Genomic DNA, 14,356 nt, shown 5'->3' with positions numbered 1-14,356 from the left:
GGGAGAGGAATGCCGAGAGGCCCCAGAGGAACTCGCATGGGGACTGGCCTTTCCTGAGGCCACCAGAGCGGGTCCCTGAGGTCCCCATCGTAAGTCGAGAGCACCTGCCGCAACTCGAGAAAATCCAGGAGGTTTTGCCCTCCAGGCGAGATGAGGCCCATTTCCGCTGAGGCTTCTCGAGGCCAATCACATCTAACCACTGGAACTTCCAAAGGGTCCTTCACACCCTTGCTGCAACTCAAGCAGTTCCGCGAAATACCCGTCTCCACTCGAGAGGAAGCACGTGGGGTCCCGCACACATCCAGGGGAGCCCCGTTTCCGCCTCCTAGCTCGAGATGAGGGATCCTTTCCCTGTTTCGTAGGGAAAGAATTCCCGGCGTTCCCGTCGCATCTCAAGAGGAGGCGTTCTCCACAGGAAAGGCGAGAGGAACTCCAGGGTCGTGCCACCATTCCAAGAGTCCCCCAGATGTGTCAGTCCATTCCAGAGAAACCTGTTTTCCCTGCACTGCCTTGACGTTCAAGCCGAGGATCCACTCCCACCACGTGTGCACGTGGGACAGCCCTGTGGGAAAGCCTCGTGGGAAAGCCTCGTGGGAAAGACTCGAGGGAAAACCATAGATCCTTTGATCCACGCGGCGGACTGCGTGACACTGCTGCTACCGCTCTGGAGGAAAGCGCAAGTGCATGCCCGCATTCGAGACGAGGACTGACTCCCCTGGGGAGACTCCAGAAGTACCCCAAGATCCATGTCAGCACTGGAGAGGAATCCTCAGGTTCCGGCCCCGACTCCACACAAGGTCTTAGGCCCCGGCATCGACGGGAGAGGAATCCCGAGAGGCCCCCGAGGAACTCGCATGGGGACTGGCCTTTCCTGAGGCCACCAGAGCGGGTCCCTGAGGTCCCCGTCGTAAGTCGAGAGCACCTGCCGCAACTCGAGAAAATCCAGGAGGTTTTGCCCTCCAGGCGAGATGAGGCCCATTTCCGCTGAGGCTTCTCGAGGCGAATCACGTCTAACCACTGGAACTTCCAAACGGTCCTTCACACCCTTGCTGCAACTCAAGAAGTTCCCCGACATACCCGTCTCCACTCGAGAGGAAGCACGTGGGGTCCCGCACACATCCAGGGGAGCCCCGTTTCCGCCTCCTAGCTCGAGATGAGGGATCCTTTCCCTGTTTCGTAGGAAAAGAATTCCCGGCGTTCCCGTCGCATCTCAAGAGGAGGCGCTCTCCACAGGAAAGGCGAGGGAACTCCAGGGTCGTGCCACCATTCCAAGAGTCCCCCAGATGTGTCAGTCCATTCCAGAGGAACCTGTTTTCCCTGCACTGCCTTGAGGTTCAAGCCGAGGATCCACTCCCACCACGTGTGCACGTGGGACAGCCCTGTGGGAAAGCCTCGTGGGAAAGCCTAGTGGGAAAGACTCGAGGGAAAAACATAGATCCTTTGATCCACGCGGCGGACTGCGTGACACTGCTGCTTCCGCTCTGGAGGAAAGCGCAATGCATGCCCGCATTCGAGACGAGAACTGACTCCCCTGGGGAGACTCCAGAAGTACCCCAAGATCCATGTCAGCACTGGAGAGGAATCCTCAGGTTCCGGCCCCGACTCCACACAAGGTCTTAGGCCCCGGCATCGACGGGAGAGGAATCCCGAGACGCCCCCGAGGAACTCGCATGGGGACTGGCCTTTCCTGAGGCCACCAGAGCGGGTCCCTGAGGTCCCCGTCGTAAGTCGAGAGCACCTGCCGCAACTCGAGAAAATCCAGGAGGTTTTGCCCTCCAGGCGAGATGAGGACCATTTCCGCTGAGGCTTCTCGAGGCCAATCACATCTAACCACTGGAACTTCCAAAGGGTCCTTCACACCCTTGCTGTAACTCAAGAAGTTCCCCGATATACCCGTGTGCACTCGAGAGGAAGCACGTGGTGTCCCGCACACATCCAGGGGAGCCCCGTTTCCGCCTCCTAGCTCGAGATGAGGGATCCTTTCCCTGTTTCGTAGGGAAAGAATTCCCGGCGTTCCCGTCGCATCTCAAGAGGAGGCGCTCTCCACAGGAAAGGCGAGAGGAACTCCAGGGTCATGCCACCATTCCAAGAGTCCCCCAGATGTGTCAGTCCATTCCAGAGGAACCTGTTTTCCCTGCACTGCCTTGACGTTCAAGCCGAGGATCGACTCACACCACGTGTGCACGTGGGACAGCCCTGTGGGAAAGCCTCTTGGGAAAGCCTCGTGGGAAAGCCTCGAGGGAAAACCATAGATCCTTTGATCCACGCGGCGGACTGCGTGACACTGCTGCTACCGCTCTGGAGGAAAGCGCAAGTGCATGCCCGCATTCGAGACGAGGACTGACTCCCCTGGGGAGACTCCAGAAGTACCCCAAGATCCATGTCAGCACTGGAGAGGAATCCTCAGGTTCCGGCCCCGACTCCACACAAGGTATTAGGCCCCGGCATCAACGGGAGAGGAATCCCGAGACGCCCCCGAGGAACTCGCATGGGGACTGGCCTTTCCTGAGGCCACCAGAGCGGTTCCCTGAGGTCCCCGTCGTAAGTCGAGAGCACATGCCGCAACTCGAGAAAATCCAGGAGGTTTTGCCCTCCAGGCCAGATGAGGCCCATTTCCGCTGAGGCTTCTCGAGGCCAATCACATCTAACCACTGGAACTTCCAAAGGGTCCTTCACACCATTGCTGCAACTCAAGAATTTCCCCGACATACCCGTCTCCCCTCGAGAGGAAGCACAAGGGTCCCGCACACATCCAGGGAAGCCCCGTTTCCGCCTCCTAGCTCGAGATGAGGGATCCTTTCCCTGTTTCGTAGGGAAAGAATTCCCGGCGTTCCCGTCGCATCTCAAGAGGAGGCGCTCTCCACAGGAAAGGCGAAAGAAACTCCATGGTCGTGCCACCATTCCAAGAATCCCCCAAATGTGTCAGTCCATTTCAGAGGAACCTGTTTGCCCTGCACTGCCTTGACGTTCAAGCCGAGGATCGACTCCCACAACGTTTGCACGTTAGACAGCCCTGTGTGAAAGCCTCGTGGGAAAGCCTCGTGGGAAAGACTCGAGGGAAAACCATAGATCCTTTGATGCACGCGGCGGACTGCGTGACACTGCTGCTACAGCTCTGGAGGAAAGCGCAAGTGCATGCCCGCATTGGAGACGAGGACTGACTCCCCTGGGGAGACTCTAGAAGTACCCCAAGATCCATGTCAGCACTGGAGAGGAATCCTCACTTTCGGAACCCGAATCCACACAAGGTCTTAGGCCCCGGCATCGACGGGAGAGGAATCCCTAAGGGCCCCCTAGGAACTCGCATGGGGACTGGCCTTTCCTTAGGCCACCAGAGCGGGTCCCTGAGGTCCTCGTCGTAAGTCAAGAGTATCTGCCGCAACTCGAGAAAATCCAGGAGGTTTTGCCCTCCAGGCGAGATGAGGCCCATTTCCGTTGAGGCTTCTGGAGGCTAATCACGTCTAACCACTGGAACTTCCAAAGGGTCCTTCACACCCTTGCTGCAACTCAAGATGTTCCCCGACATACCCGTCTCCACTAGAGAGGAATCACGTGGGATCCCGCACACATCCAGGGGAACCCCGTTTCCGCCTCCTAGCTCGAGATGAGGGATCCTTTCCCTGTTTCGTAGGGAAAGAATTCCCGGCGTTCCCGTCGCATCTCAAGAGGAGGCGCTCTGCACAGGAAAGGCGAGAGGAACTCCAGGGTCGTGCCACCATTCCAAGAGTCCCCCAGATGTGTCAGTCCATTCCAGAGGAACCTGTTTTCCCTGCACTGCCTTGACGTTCAAGCCGAGGATCGACTCCCACCACGTGTGCACGTGGGACAGCCCTGTGGGAAAGCCTCGTGGGAAAGCCTCGTGGGAAAGACTCGAGGGAAAACCATAGATCCTTTGATCCACGCGGCGGACTGCGTGACACTGCTGCTACCGCTCTGGAGGAAAGCGCAAGTGCATGCCCGCATTCGAGACGAGGACTGACTCCCCTGGGGAGACTCCAGAAGTACCCCAAGATCCATGTCAGCACTGGAGAGGAATCCTCAGGTTCCGGCCTCGACTCCACACAAGGTCTTAGGCCCCGGCATCGACGGGAGAGGAATGCCGAGAGACCCCCGAGGAACTCGCATGGGGACTGGCCTTTCCTGAGGCCACCAGAGCGGGTCCCTGAGGTCCCCATCGTAAGTCGAGAGCACCTGCCGCAACTCGAGAAAATCCAGGAGGTTTTGCCCTCCAGGCGAGATGAGGCCCATTTCCGCTGAGGCTTCTCGAGGCCAATCACATCTAACCACTGGAACTTCCAAAGGGTCCTTCACACCCTTGCTGCAACTCAAGCAGTTCCGCGAAATACCCGTCTCCACTCGAGAGGAAGCACGTGGGGTCCCGCACACATCCAGGGGAGCCCCGTTTCCGCCTCCTAGCTCGAGATGAGGGATCCTTTCCCTGTTTCGTAGGGAAAGAATTCCCGGCGTTCCCGTCGCATCTCAAGAGGAGGCGTTCTCCACAGGAAAGGCGAGAGGAACTCCAGGGTCGTGCCACCATTCCAAGAGTCCCCCAGATGTGTCAGTCCATTCCAGAGAAACCTGTTTTCCCTGCACTGCCTTGACGTTCAAGCCGAGGATCCACTCCCACCACGTGTGCACGTGGGACAGCCCTGTGGGAAAGCCTCGTGGGAAAGCCTCGTGGGAAAGACTCGAGGGAAAACCATAGATCCTTTGATCCACGCGGCGGACTGCGTGACACTGCTGCTACCGCTCTGGAGGAAAGCGCAAGTGCATGCCCGCATTCGAGACGAGGACTGACTCCCCTGGGGAGACTCCAGAAGTACCCCAAGATCCATGTCAGCACTGGAGAGGCATCCTCAGGTTCCGGCCCCGACTCCACACAAGGTCTTAGGCCCCGGCATCGACGGGAGAGGAATCCCGAGAGGCCCCCGAGGAACTCGCATGGGGACTGGCCTTTCCTGAGGCCACCAGAGCGGGTCCCTGAGGTCCCCGTCGTAAGTCGAGAGCACCTGCCGCAACTCGAGAAAATCCAGGAGGTTTTGCCCTCCAGGCGAGATGAGGCCCATTTCCGCTGAGGCTTCTCGAGGCGAATCACGTCTAACCACTGGAACTTCCAAACGGTCCTTCACACCCTTGCTGCAACTCAAGAAGTTCCCCGACATACCCGTCTCCACTCGAGAGGAAGCACGTGGGGTCCCGCACACATCCAGGGGAGCCCCGTTTCCGCCTCCTAGCTCGAGATGAGGGATCCTTTCCCTGTTTCGTAGGAAAAGAATTCCCGGCGTTCCCGTCGCATCTCAAGAGGAGGCGCTCTCCACAGGAAAGGCGAGGGAACTCCAGGGTCGTGCCACCATTCCAAGAGTCCCCCAGATGTGTCAGTCCATTCCAGAGGAACCTGTTTTCCCTGCACTGCCTTGAGGTTCAAGCCGAGGATCCACTCCCACCACGTGTGCACGTGGGACAGCCCTGTGGGAAAGCCTCGTGGGAAAGCCTAGTGGGAAAGACTCGAGGGAAAAACATAGATCCTTTGATCCACGCGGCGGACTGCGTGACACTGCTGCTTCCGCTCTGGAGGAAAGCGCAATGCATGCCCGCATTCGAGACGAGAACTGACTCCCCTGGGGAGACTCCAGAAGTACCCCAAGATCCATGTCAGCACTGGAGAGGAATCCTCAGGTTCCGGCCCCGACTCCACACAAGGTCTTAGGCCCCGGCATTGACGGGAGAGGAATCCCGAGACGCCCCCGAGGAACTCGCATGGGGACTGGCCTTTCCTGAGGCCACCAGAGCGGGTCCCTGAGGTCCCCGTCGTAAGTCGAGAGCACCTGCCGCAACTCGAGAAAATCCAGGAGGTTTTGCCCTCCAGGCGAGATGAGGCCCATTTCCGCTGAGGCTTCTCGAGGCCAATCACATCTAACCACTGGAACTTCCAAAGGGTCCTTCACACCCTTGCTGCAACTCAAGAAGTTCCCCGATATACCCGTGTGCACTCGAGAGGAAGCACGTGGTGTCCCGCACACATCCAGGGGAGCCCCGTTTCCGCCTCCTAGCTCGAGATGAGGGATCCTTTCCCTGTTTCGTAGGGAAAGAATTCCCGGCGTTCCCGTCGCATCTCAAGAGGAGGCGCTCTCCACAGGAAAGGCGAGAGGAACTCCAGGGTCATGCCACCATTCCAAGAGTCCCCCAGATGTGTCAGTCCATTCCAGAGGAACCTGTTTTCCCTGCACTGCCTTGACGTTCAAGCCGAGGATCGACTCACACCACGTGTGCACGTGGGACAGCCCTGTGGGAAAGCCTCTTGGGAAAGCCTCGTGGGAAAGCCTCGAGGGAAAACCATAGATCCTTTGATCCACGCGGCGGACTGCGTGACACTGCTGCTACCGCTCTGGAGGAAAGCGCAAGTGCATGCCCGCATTCGAGACGAGGACTGACTCCCCTGGGGAGACTCCAGAAGTACCCCAAGATCCATGTCAGCACTGGAGAGGAATCCTCAGGTTCCGGCCCCGACTCCACACAAGGTATTAGGCCCCGGCATCAACGGGAGAGGAATCCCGAGACGCCCCCGAGGAACTCGCATGGGGACTGGCCTTTCCTGAGGCCACCAGAGCGGTTCCCTGAGGTCCCCGTCGTAAGTCGAGAGCACATGCCGCAACTCGAGAAAATCCAGGAGGTTTTGCCCTCCAGGCCAGATGAGGCCCATTTCCGCTGAGGCTTCTCGAGGCCAATCACATCTAACCACTGGAACTTCCAAAGGGTCCTTCACACCATTGCTGCAACTCAAGAATTTCCCCGACATACCCGTCTCCCCTCGAGAGGAAGCACAAGGGTCCCGCATACATCCAGGGAAGCCCCGTTTCCGCCTCCTACCTCGAGATGAGGGATCCTTTCCCTGTTTCGTAGGGAAAGAATTCCCGGCGTTCCCGTCGCATCTCAAGAGGAGGCGCTCTCCACAGGAAAGGCGAAAGAAACTCCAGGGTCGTGCCACCATTCCAAGAATCCCCCAGATGTGTCAGTCCATTTCAGAGGAACCTGTTTGCCCTGCACTGCCTTGACGTTCAAGCCGAGGATCGACTCCCACAACGTTTGCACGTTAGACAGCCCTGTGTGAAAGCCTCGTGGGAAAGCCTCGTGGGAAAGACTCGAGGGAAAACCATAGATCCTTTGATGCACGCGGCGGACTGCGTGACACTGCTGCTACAGCTCTGGAGGAAAGCGCAAGTGCATGCCCGCATTGGAGACGAGGACTGACTCCCCTGGGGAGACTCTAGAAGTACCCCAAGATCCATGTCAGCACTGGAGAGGAATCCTCACTTTCGGAACCCGAATCCACACAAGGTCTTAGGCCCCGGCATCGACGGGAGAGGAATCCCTAAGGGCCCCCTAGGAACTCGCATGGGGACTGGCCTTTCCTTAGGCCACCAGAGCGGGTCCCTGAGGTCCTCGTCGTAAGTCAAGAGTACCTGCCGCAACTCGAGAAAATCCAGGAGGTTTTGCCCTCCAGGCGAGATGAGGCCCATTTCCGTTGAGGCTTCTGGAGGCTAATCACGTCTAACCACTGGAACTTCCAAAGGGTCCTTCACACCCTTGCTGCAACTCAAGATGTTCCCCGACATACCCGTCTCCACTAGAGAGGAAGCACGTGGGGTCCCGCACACATCCAGGGGAGCCCCGTTTCCGCCTCCTAGCTCGAGATGAGGGATCCTTTCCCTGTTTCGTAGGGAAAGAATTCCCGGCGTTCCCGTCGCATCTCAAGAGGAGGCGCTCTCCACAGGAAAGGCGAGGGAACTCCAGGGTCGTGCCACCATTCCAAGAGTCCCCCAGATGTGTCAGTCCATTCCAGAGGAACCTGTTTTCCCTGCACTGCCTTGACGTTCAAGCCGAGGATCCACTCCCACCACGTGTGCACGTGGGACAGCCCTGTTGGAAAGCCTCGTGGGAAAGCCTCGTGGGAAAGACTCGAGGGAAAACCATAGATCCTTTGATCCACGCGGCGGACTGCGTGACACTGCTGCTACCGCTCTGGAGGAAAGCGCAAGTGCATGCCCGCATTCGAGACGAGGACTGACTCCCCTGGGGAGACTCCAGAAGTACCCCAAGATCCATGTCAGCACTGGAGAGGAATCCTCAGGTTCCGGCCCCGACACCACACAAGGTCTTAGGCCCCAGCATCGACGGGAGAGGAATCCCCAGAGGCCCCCGAGGAACTCGCATGGGGACTGGCCTTTCCTGAGGCCACCAGAGCGGGTCCCTGAGGTCCCCGTTGTAAGTCGAGAGCACCTGCCGCAACTCGAGAAAATCCAGGAGGTTTTGCCCTCCAGGCGAGATGAGGCCCATTTCCGCTGAGGCTTCTCGAGGCTAATCACATCTAACCACTGGAACTTCCAAAGGGTCCTTCACACCATTGCTGCAACTCAAGAAGTTCCCCGACATACCCGTCTCCACTCGAGAGGAAGCACGTGGGGTCCCGCACACATCCAGGGGAGCCCCGTTTCCGCCTCCTAGCTCGAGATGAGGGATCCTTTCCCTGTTTCGTAGGGAAAGAATTCCCGGCGTTCCCGTCGCATCTCAAGAGGTGTCGCTCTGAACAGGAAAGGCGAGAGAAACTCCAGGGTCGTGGCACCATTCCAAGAGACCCCCAGATGTGTCAGTCCATTCCAGAGGAACCTGTTTTCCCTGCACTGCCTTGACGTTCAAGCCGAGGATCGACTCCCACCACGTGTGCACGTGGGACAGCCCTGTGGGAAAGCCTCGTGGGAAAGCCTCGTGGGAAAGACTCGAGGGAAAACCATAGATCCTTTGATCCACGCGGCGGACTGCGTGACACTGCTGCTACCGCTCTGGAGGAAAGCGCAAGTGCATGCCCGCATTCGAGACGAGGACTGACTCCCCTGGGGAGACTCCAGAAGCACCCCAAGATCCATGTCAGCACTGGAGAGGAATCCTCAGGTTCCGGCCCCGACTCCACACAAGGTCTTAGGCCCCGAAATCGACGGGAGAGGAATGCCGAGAGGCCCCCGAGGAACTCGCATGGGGACTGGCCTTTCCTGAGGCGACCAGAGCGGGTCCCTGAGGTCCCCGTCGTAATTCGAGAGCACCTGCCGTAACTCGAGAAAATCCAGGAGGTTTTGCCCTCCAGGCGAGATGAGGCCCATTTCCGCTGAGGCTTCTCGAGGCGAATCACGTCTAACCACTGGAACTTCCAAAGGGTCCTTCACACCCTTGCTGCAACTCAAGAAGTTCCCCGACATACCCGTCTCCACTCGAGAGGAAGCACGTGGGGTCCCGCACACATCCAGGGGAGCCCCGTTTCCGCCTCCTAGCTCGAGATGAGGGATCCTTTCCCTGTTTCGTAGGGAAAGAATTCCCGGCGTTCCCGTCGCATCTCAAGAGGAGGCGCTCTCCACAGGAGAGGCGAGAGGAACTCCAGGGTCGTGCCACCATTCCAAGAGACGCCCAGATGTGTCAGTCCATTACAGAGGAACCTGTTTTCCCTGCACTGCCTTGACGTTCAAGCCGAGGATCGACTCCCACCACCTGTGCACGTGGGACAGCCCTGTGGGAAAGCCTCGTGGGAAAGCCTCGTGGGAAAGACTCAAGGGAAAACCATAGATCCTTTGATCCACGCGGCGGACTGCGTGACACTGCTGCTACCGCTCTAGAGGAAAGCGCAAGTGCATGCCCGCATTCGAGACGAGGACTGACTCCCCTGGGGAGACTCCAGAAGTACCCCAAGATCCATGTCAGCACTGGAGAAGAATCCTCAGGTTCCGGCCCCGACTCCACACAAGGTCTTAGGCCCGGCATCGACGGGAGAGTAATCCCGAGAGGCCCCCGAGGAATTCGCATGGGGACTGGCCTTTCCTGAGGCCACCAGAGCGGGTCCCTGAGTTCCCCGTCGTAAGTCGAGAGCACCTGCCGCAACTCGAGAAAATCCAGGAGGTTTTGCCCTCCAGGCGAGATGAGACCCATTTCCGCTGAGGCTTCTCGACGCGAATCATATCTAACCACTGGAACTTCCAAAGGGTCCTTCACACCCTTGCTGCAACTCAAGAAGTTCCCCGACATACCCGTCTCCACTCGATAGGAAGCACGTGGGGTCCCGCACACATCCAGGGGATCCCCGTTTCCGCCTCCTAGCTCGAGATGAGGGATCCTTTCCCTGTTTCGTAGGGAAAGAATTCCCGGTGTTCCCGTCGCATCTCAAGAGGAGGCACTCTCCACAGGAAAGGCGAGAGGAACTCCAGGGTCGTGCCACCATTCCAAGAGTCCCCCAGATGTGTCAGTCCATTCCAGAGGAACCTGTTTTCCCTGCACTGCCTTGACGTTCAAGCCGAGGATCGACTCCCACCACGTGTGCACGTGGGACAGACTTGTGGGAAAGCCTCGTGGGAGAGCCTCGTGGGAAAGACTCGAGGGAAAACCATAGATCCTTTGATCCACGCGGCGGACTGCGTGACACTGCTGCTACCGCTCTGGAGGAAATCGCAAGTGAATGCCCGCATTCGAGACGAGGACTGACTCCCCTGGGGAGACTCCAGAAGTACCCCAAGATCCATGTCAGCACTGGAGAGGAATCCTCAGGTTCCGGCCCCGACTCCACACAAGGTCTTAGTCCCCGGCATCGACGGGAGAGGAATCCCGAGAGGCCCCCGAGGAACTCGCATGGGGACTGGCATTTCCTGAGGTCACCAGAGCGGGTCCCCGAGGTCCCCGTCGTAAGTCGAGAGCACATGCCGCAACTCGAGAAAATCCAGGAGGTTTTGCCCTCCAGGCGAGATGAGGCCCATTTCCGCTGAGGCTTCTCGAGGCTAATCACATCTAACCACTGGAACTTCCAAAGGGTCCTTCACACCCTTGCTGCAACTCAAGAAGTTCCCCGACATACCCGTCTCCACTCGAGAGGAAGCACGTGGGGTCCCGCACACATCCAGGGGAGCCCCGTTTCCGCCTCCTAGCTCGAAAGGAGGGATCCTTTCCCTGTTTCGTAGGGAAAGAATTCCCGGCGTTCCCGTCGCATCTCAAGAGGAGGGGTTCTCCACAGGAGAGGCGAGAGGAACTCCAGGGTCGTGCCACCATTCCAAGAGACGCCCAGATGTGTCAGTCCATTCCAGTGGAACCTGTTTTCCCTGCACTGCCTTGACGTTCAAGCCGAGGATCGACTCCCACCACGTGTGCACGTGGGACAGCCCTGTGGGAAAGCCTCGTGGGAAAGCCTCGTGGGAAAGACTCGAGGGAAAAACATAGATCCTTTGATCCACGCGGCGGACTGCGTGACACTGCTGCTACCGCTCTGGAGGAAAGCGCAAGTGCATGCCCGCATTCGAGACGAGGACTGACTCCCCTGGGGAGACTCCAGAAGTACCCCAAGATCCATGTCAGCACTGAAGAGGAATCCTCAGGTTCCGGCCCCGACTCCACACAAGGTCTAAGGCCCCGGCATCGACGGGAGAGGAATCCCGAGAGGCCCCGAGGAACTCGCATGGGGACTGGCCTTTCCTGAGGCCACCAGAGCGGGTCCCTGAGGTCCCCATCGTAAGTCGAGAGCACCTGCCGCAACTCGAGAAAATCCAGGAGGTTTTGCCCTCCAGTCGAGATGAGGCCCATTTCCGCTGAGGCTTCTCGAGGCTAATCACATCTAACCACTGGAACTTCCAAAGGGTCCTTCACACCCTTGCTGCAACTCAAGCAGTTCCGCGACATACCCGTCTCCACTCGAGAGGAAGCACGTGGGGTCCCGCACACATCCAGGGGAGCCCCGTTTCCGCCTCCTAGCTCGAGATGAGGGATCCTTTCCCTGTTTCGTAGGGAAAGAATTCCCGGCGTTCCCGTCGCATCTCAAGAGGAGGCGTTCTCCACAGGAAAGGCGAGAGGAACTCCAGGGTCGTGCCACCATTCCAAGAGTCCCCCAGATGTGTCAGTCCATTCCAGAGGAACCTGTTTTCCCTGCACTGCCTTGACGTTCAAGCCGAGGATCGACTCCCACCACGTGTGCACGTTGGACAGCCCTGTGGGAAAGCCTCGTGGGAAAGCCTCGTGGGAAAGACTCGAGGGAAAACCACAGATCCTTTGATCCACGCGGCGGACTGCGTGACACTGCTGCTACCGCTCTGGAGGAAAGCGCAAGTGCATGCCCTCATTCGAGACGAGGACTGACTCCCCTGGGGAGACTCCAGACGTACCCCAAGATCCATGTCAGCACTGGAGAGGAATCCTCAGGTTCCGGCCCCGACTCCACACAAGGTCTTAGGCCCCGGCATCGACGGGAGAGGAATCCCGAGAGGCCCCGAGGAACTCGCATGGGGACTGGCCTTTCCTGAGGCCACCAGAGCGGGTCCCTGAGGTCCCCATCGTAAGTCGAGAGCACCTGCCGCAACTCGAGAAAATCTAGGAGGTTTTGCCCTCCAGGCGAGATGAGGCCCATTTCCGCTGAGGCTTCTCGAGGCTAATCACATCTAACCACTGGAACTTCCAAAGGGTCCTTCACACCCTTGCTGCAACTCAAGCAGTTCCGCGACACACCCGTCTCCACTCGAGAGGAAGCACGTGGGGTCCCGCACACATCCAGGGGAGCCCCGTTTCCGCCTCCTAGCTCGAGATGAGGGATCCTTTCCCTGTTTCGTAGGGAAAGAATTCCCGGCGTTCCCGTCGCATCTCAAGAGGAGGCGCTCTCCACAGGAAAGGCGAGAGGAACTCCAGGGTCGTGCCACCATTACAAGAGTCCCCCAGATGTGTCAGTCCATTCCAGAGGAAACTGTTTTCCCTGCACTGCCTTGACGTTCAAGCCGAGGATCCACTCCCACCACGTGTGCACGTGGGACAGCCCTGTGGGAAAGCCTCGTGGGAAAGCCTCGTTGGAAAGACTCGAGGGAAAACCATAGATCCTTTTATCCACGTGGCGGACTGCGTGACACTGCTGCTACCGCTCTGGAGGAAAGCGCAAGTGCATGCCCGCATTCGAGACGAGGACTGACTCCCCTGGGGAGACTCCAGAAGTACCCCAAGATCCATGTCAGCACTGGAGAGGAATCCTCAGGTTCCGGCCCCGACTCCACACAAGGTCTTAGGCCCCGGCATCGACGAGAGAGGAATCCCCAGAGGCCCCCGAGGAACTCGCATGGGGACTGGCCTTTCCTGAGGCCACCAGAGCGGGTCCCTGAGGTCCCCGTCGTAAGTCGAGAGCACCTGCCGCAACTCGAGAAAATCCAGGAGGTTTTGCCCTCCAGGCGAGATGAGGCCCATTTCCGCTGAGGCTTCTCGAGGCTAATCACATCTAACCGCTGGAACTTCCAAAGGGTCCTTCACACCATTGCTGCAACTCAAGCAGTTCCGCGACATACCCGTCTCCACTCGAGACGAAGCACGTGGGGTCCCGCACCCATCCAGGGGAGCCCCGTTTCCGCCTCCTAGCTCGAGATGAGGGATCCTTTCCCTGTTTCGTAGGGAAAGAATTCCCGGCGTTCCCGTCGCATCTCAAGAGGAGGCGCTCTCCACAGGAAAGGCGAGAGGAACTCCAGGGTCGTGGCCCCATTCCAAGAGACCACCAGATGTGTCAGTCCATTCCAGAGGAACCTGTTTTCCCTGCACTGCCTTGACGTTCAAGCCGAGGATCCATTCCCACCACGTGTGCACGTGGGACAGCCTCGTGGGAAAGCCTCGTGGGAAAGACTCGAGGGAAAACCATAGATCCTTTGATCCACGCGGCGGACTGCGTGACACTGCTGCTACCGCTCTGGAGGAAAGCACAAGTGCATGCCCGCATTCGAGACGAGGACTGACTCCCCTGGGGAGACTCCAGAAGTACCCCAAGATCCATGTCAGCACTGGAGAGGAATCCTCAGGTTCCGGCCCCGACTCCACACAAGGTCTTAGGCCCCGGCATCGACGGGAGAGGAATCCCGAGAGGCCCCCGAGGAACTCGCATGGGGACTGGCATTTCCTGAGGTCACCAGAGCGGGTCCCCGAGGTCCCCGTCGTAAGTCGAGAGCACATGCCGCAACTCGAGAAAATCCAGGAGGTTTTGCCCTCCAGGCGAGATGAGGCCCATTTCCGCTGAGGCTTCTCGAGGCTAATCACATCTAACCACTGGAACTTCCAAAGGGTCCTTCACACCCTTGCTGCAACTCAAGAAGTTCCCCGACATACCCGTCTCCACTCGAGAGGAAGCACGTGGGGTCCCGCACACATCCAGGGGAGCCCCGTTTCCGCCTCCTAGCTCGAGATGAGGGATCCTTTCCCTGTTTCGTAGGGAAAGAATTCCCGGCGTTCCCGACGCATCTCAAGAGGAGGCGCTCTCCACAGGAAAGGCGAGAGGAACTCCAGGGTCGTGCCACCATTCCAAGAGTCCCCCAGATGTGTC

This window comes from Ovis canadensis, chromosome 7, assembly GCF_042477335.2.
Source record: "Ovis canadensis isolate MfBH-ARS-UI-01 breed Bighorn chromosome 7, ARS-UI_OviCan_v2, whole genome shotgun sequence".
Lineage (NCBI taxonomy): Eukaryota > Metazoa > Chordata > Mammalia > Artiodactyla > Bovidae > Ovis > Ovis canadensis.
This window is presented reverse-complemented; position numbering follows the sequence as displayed.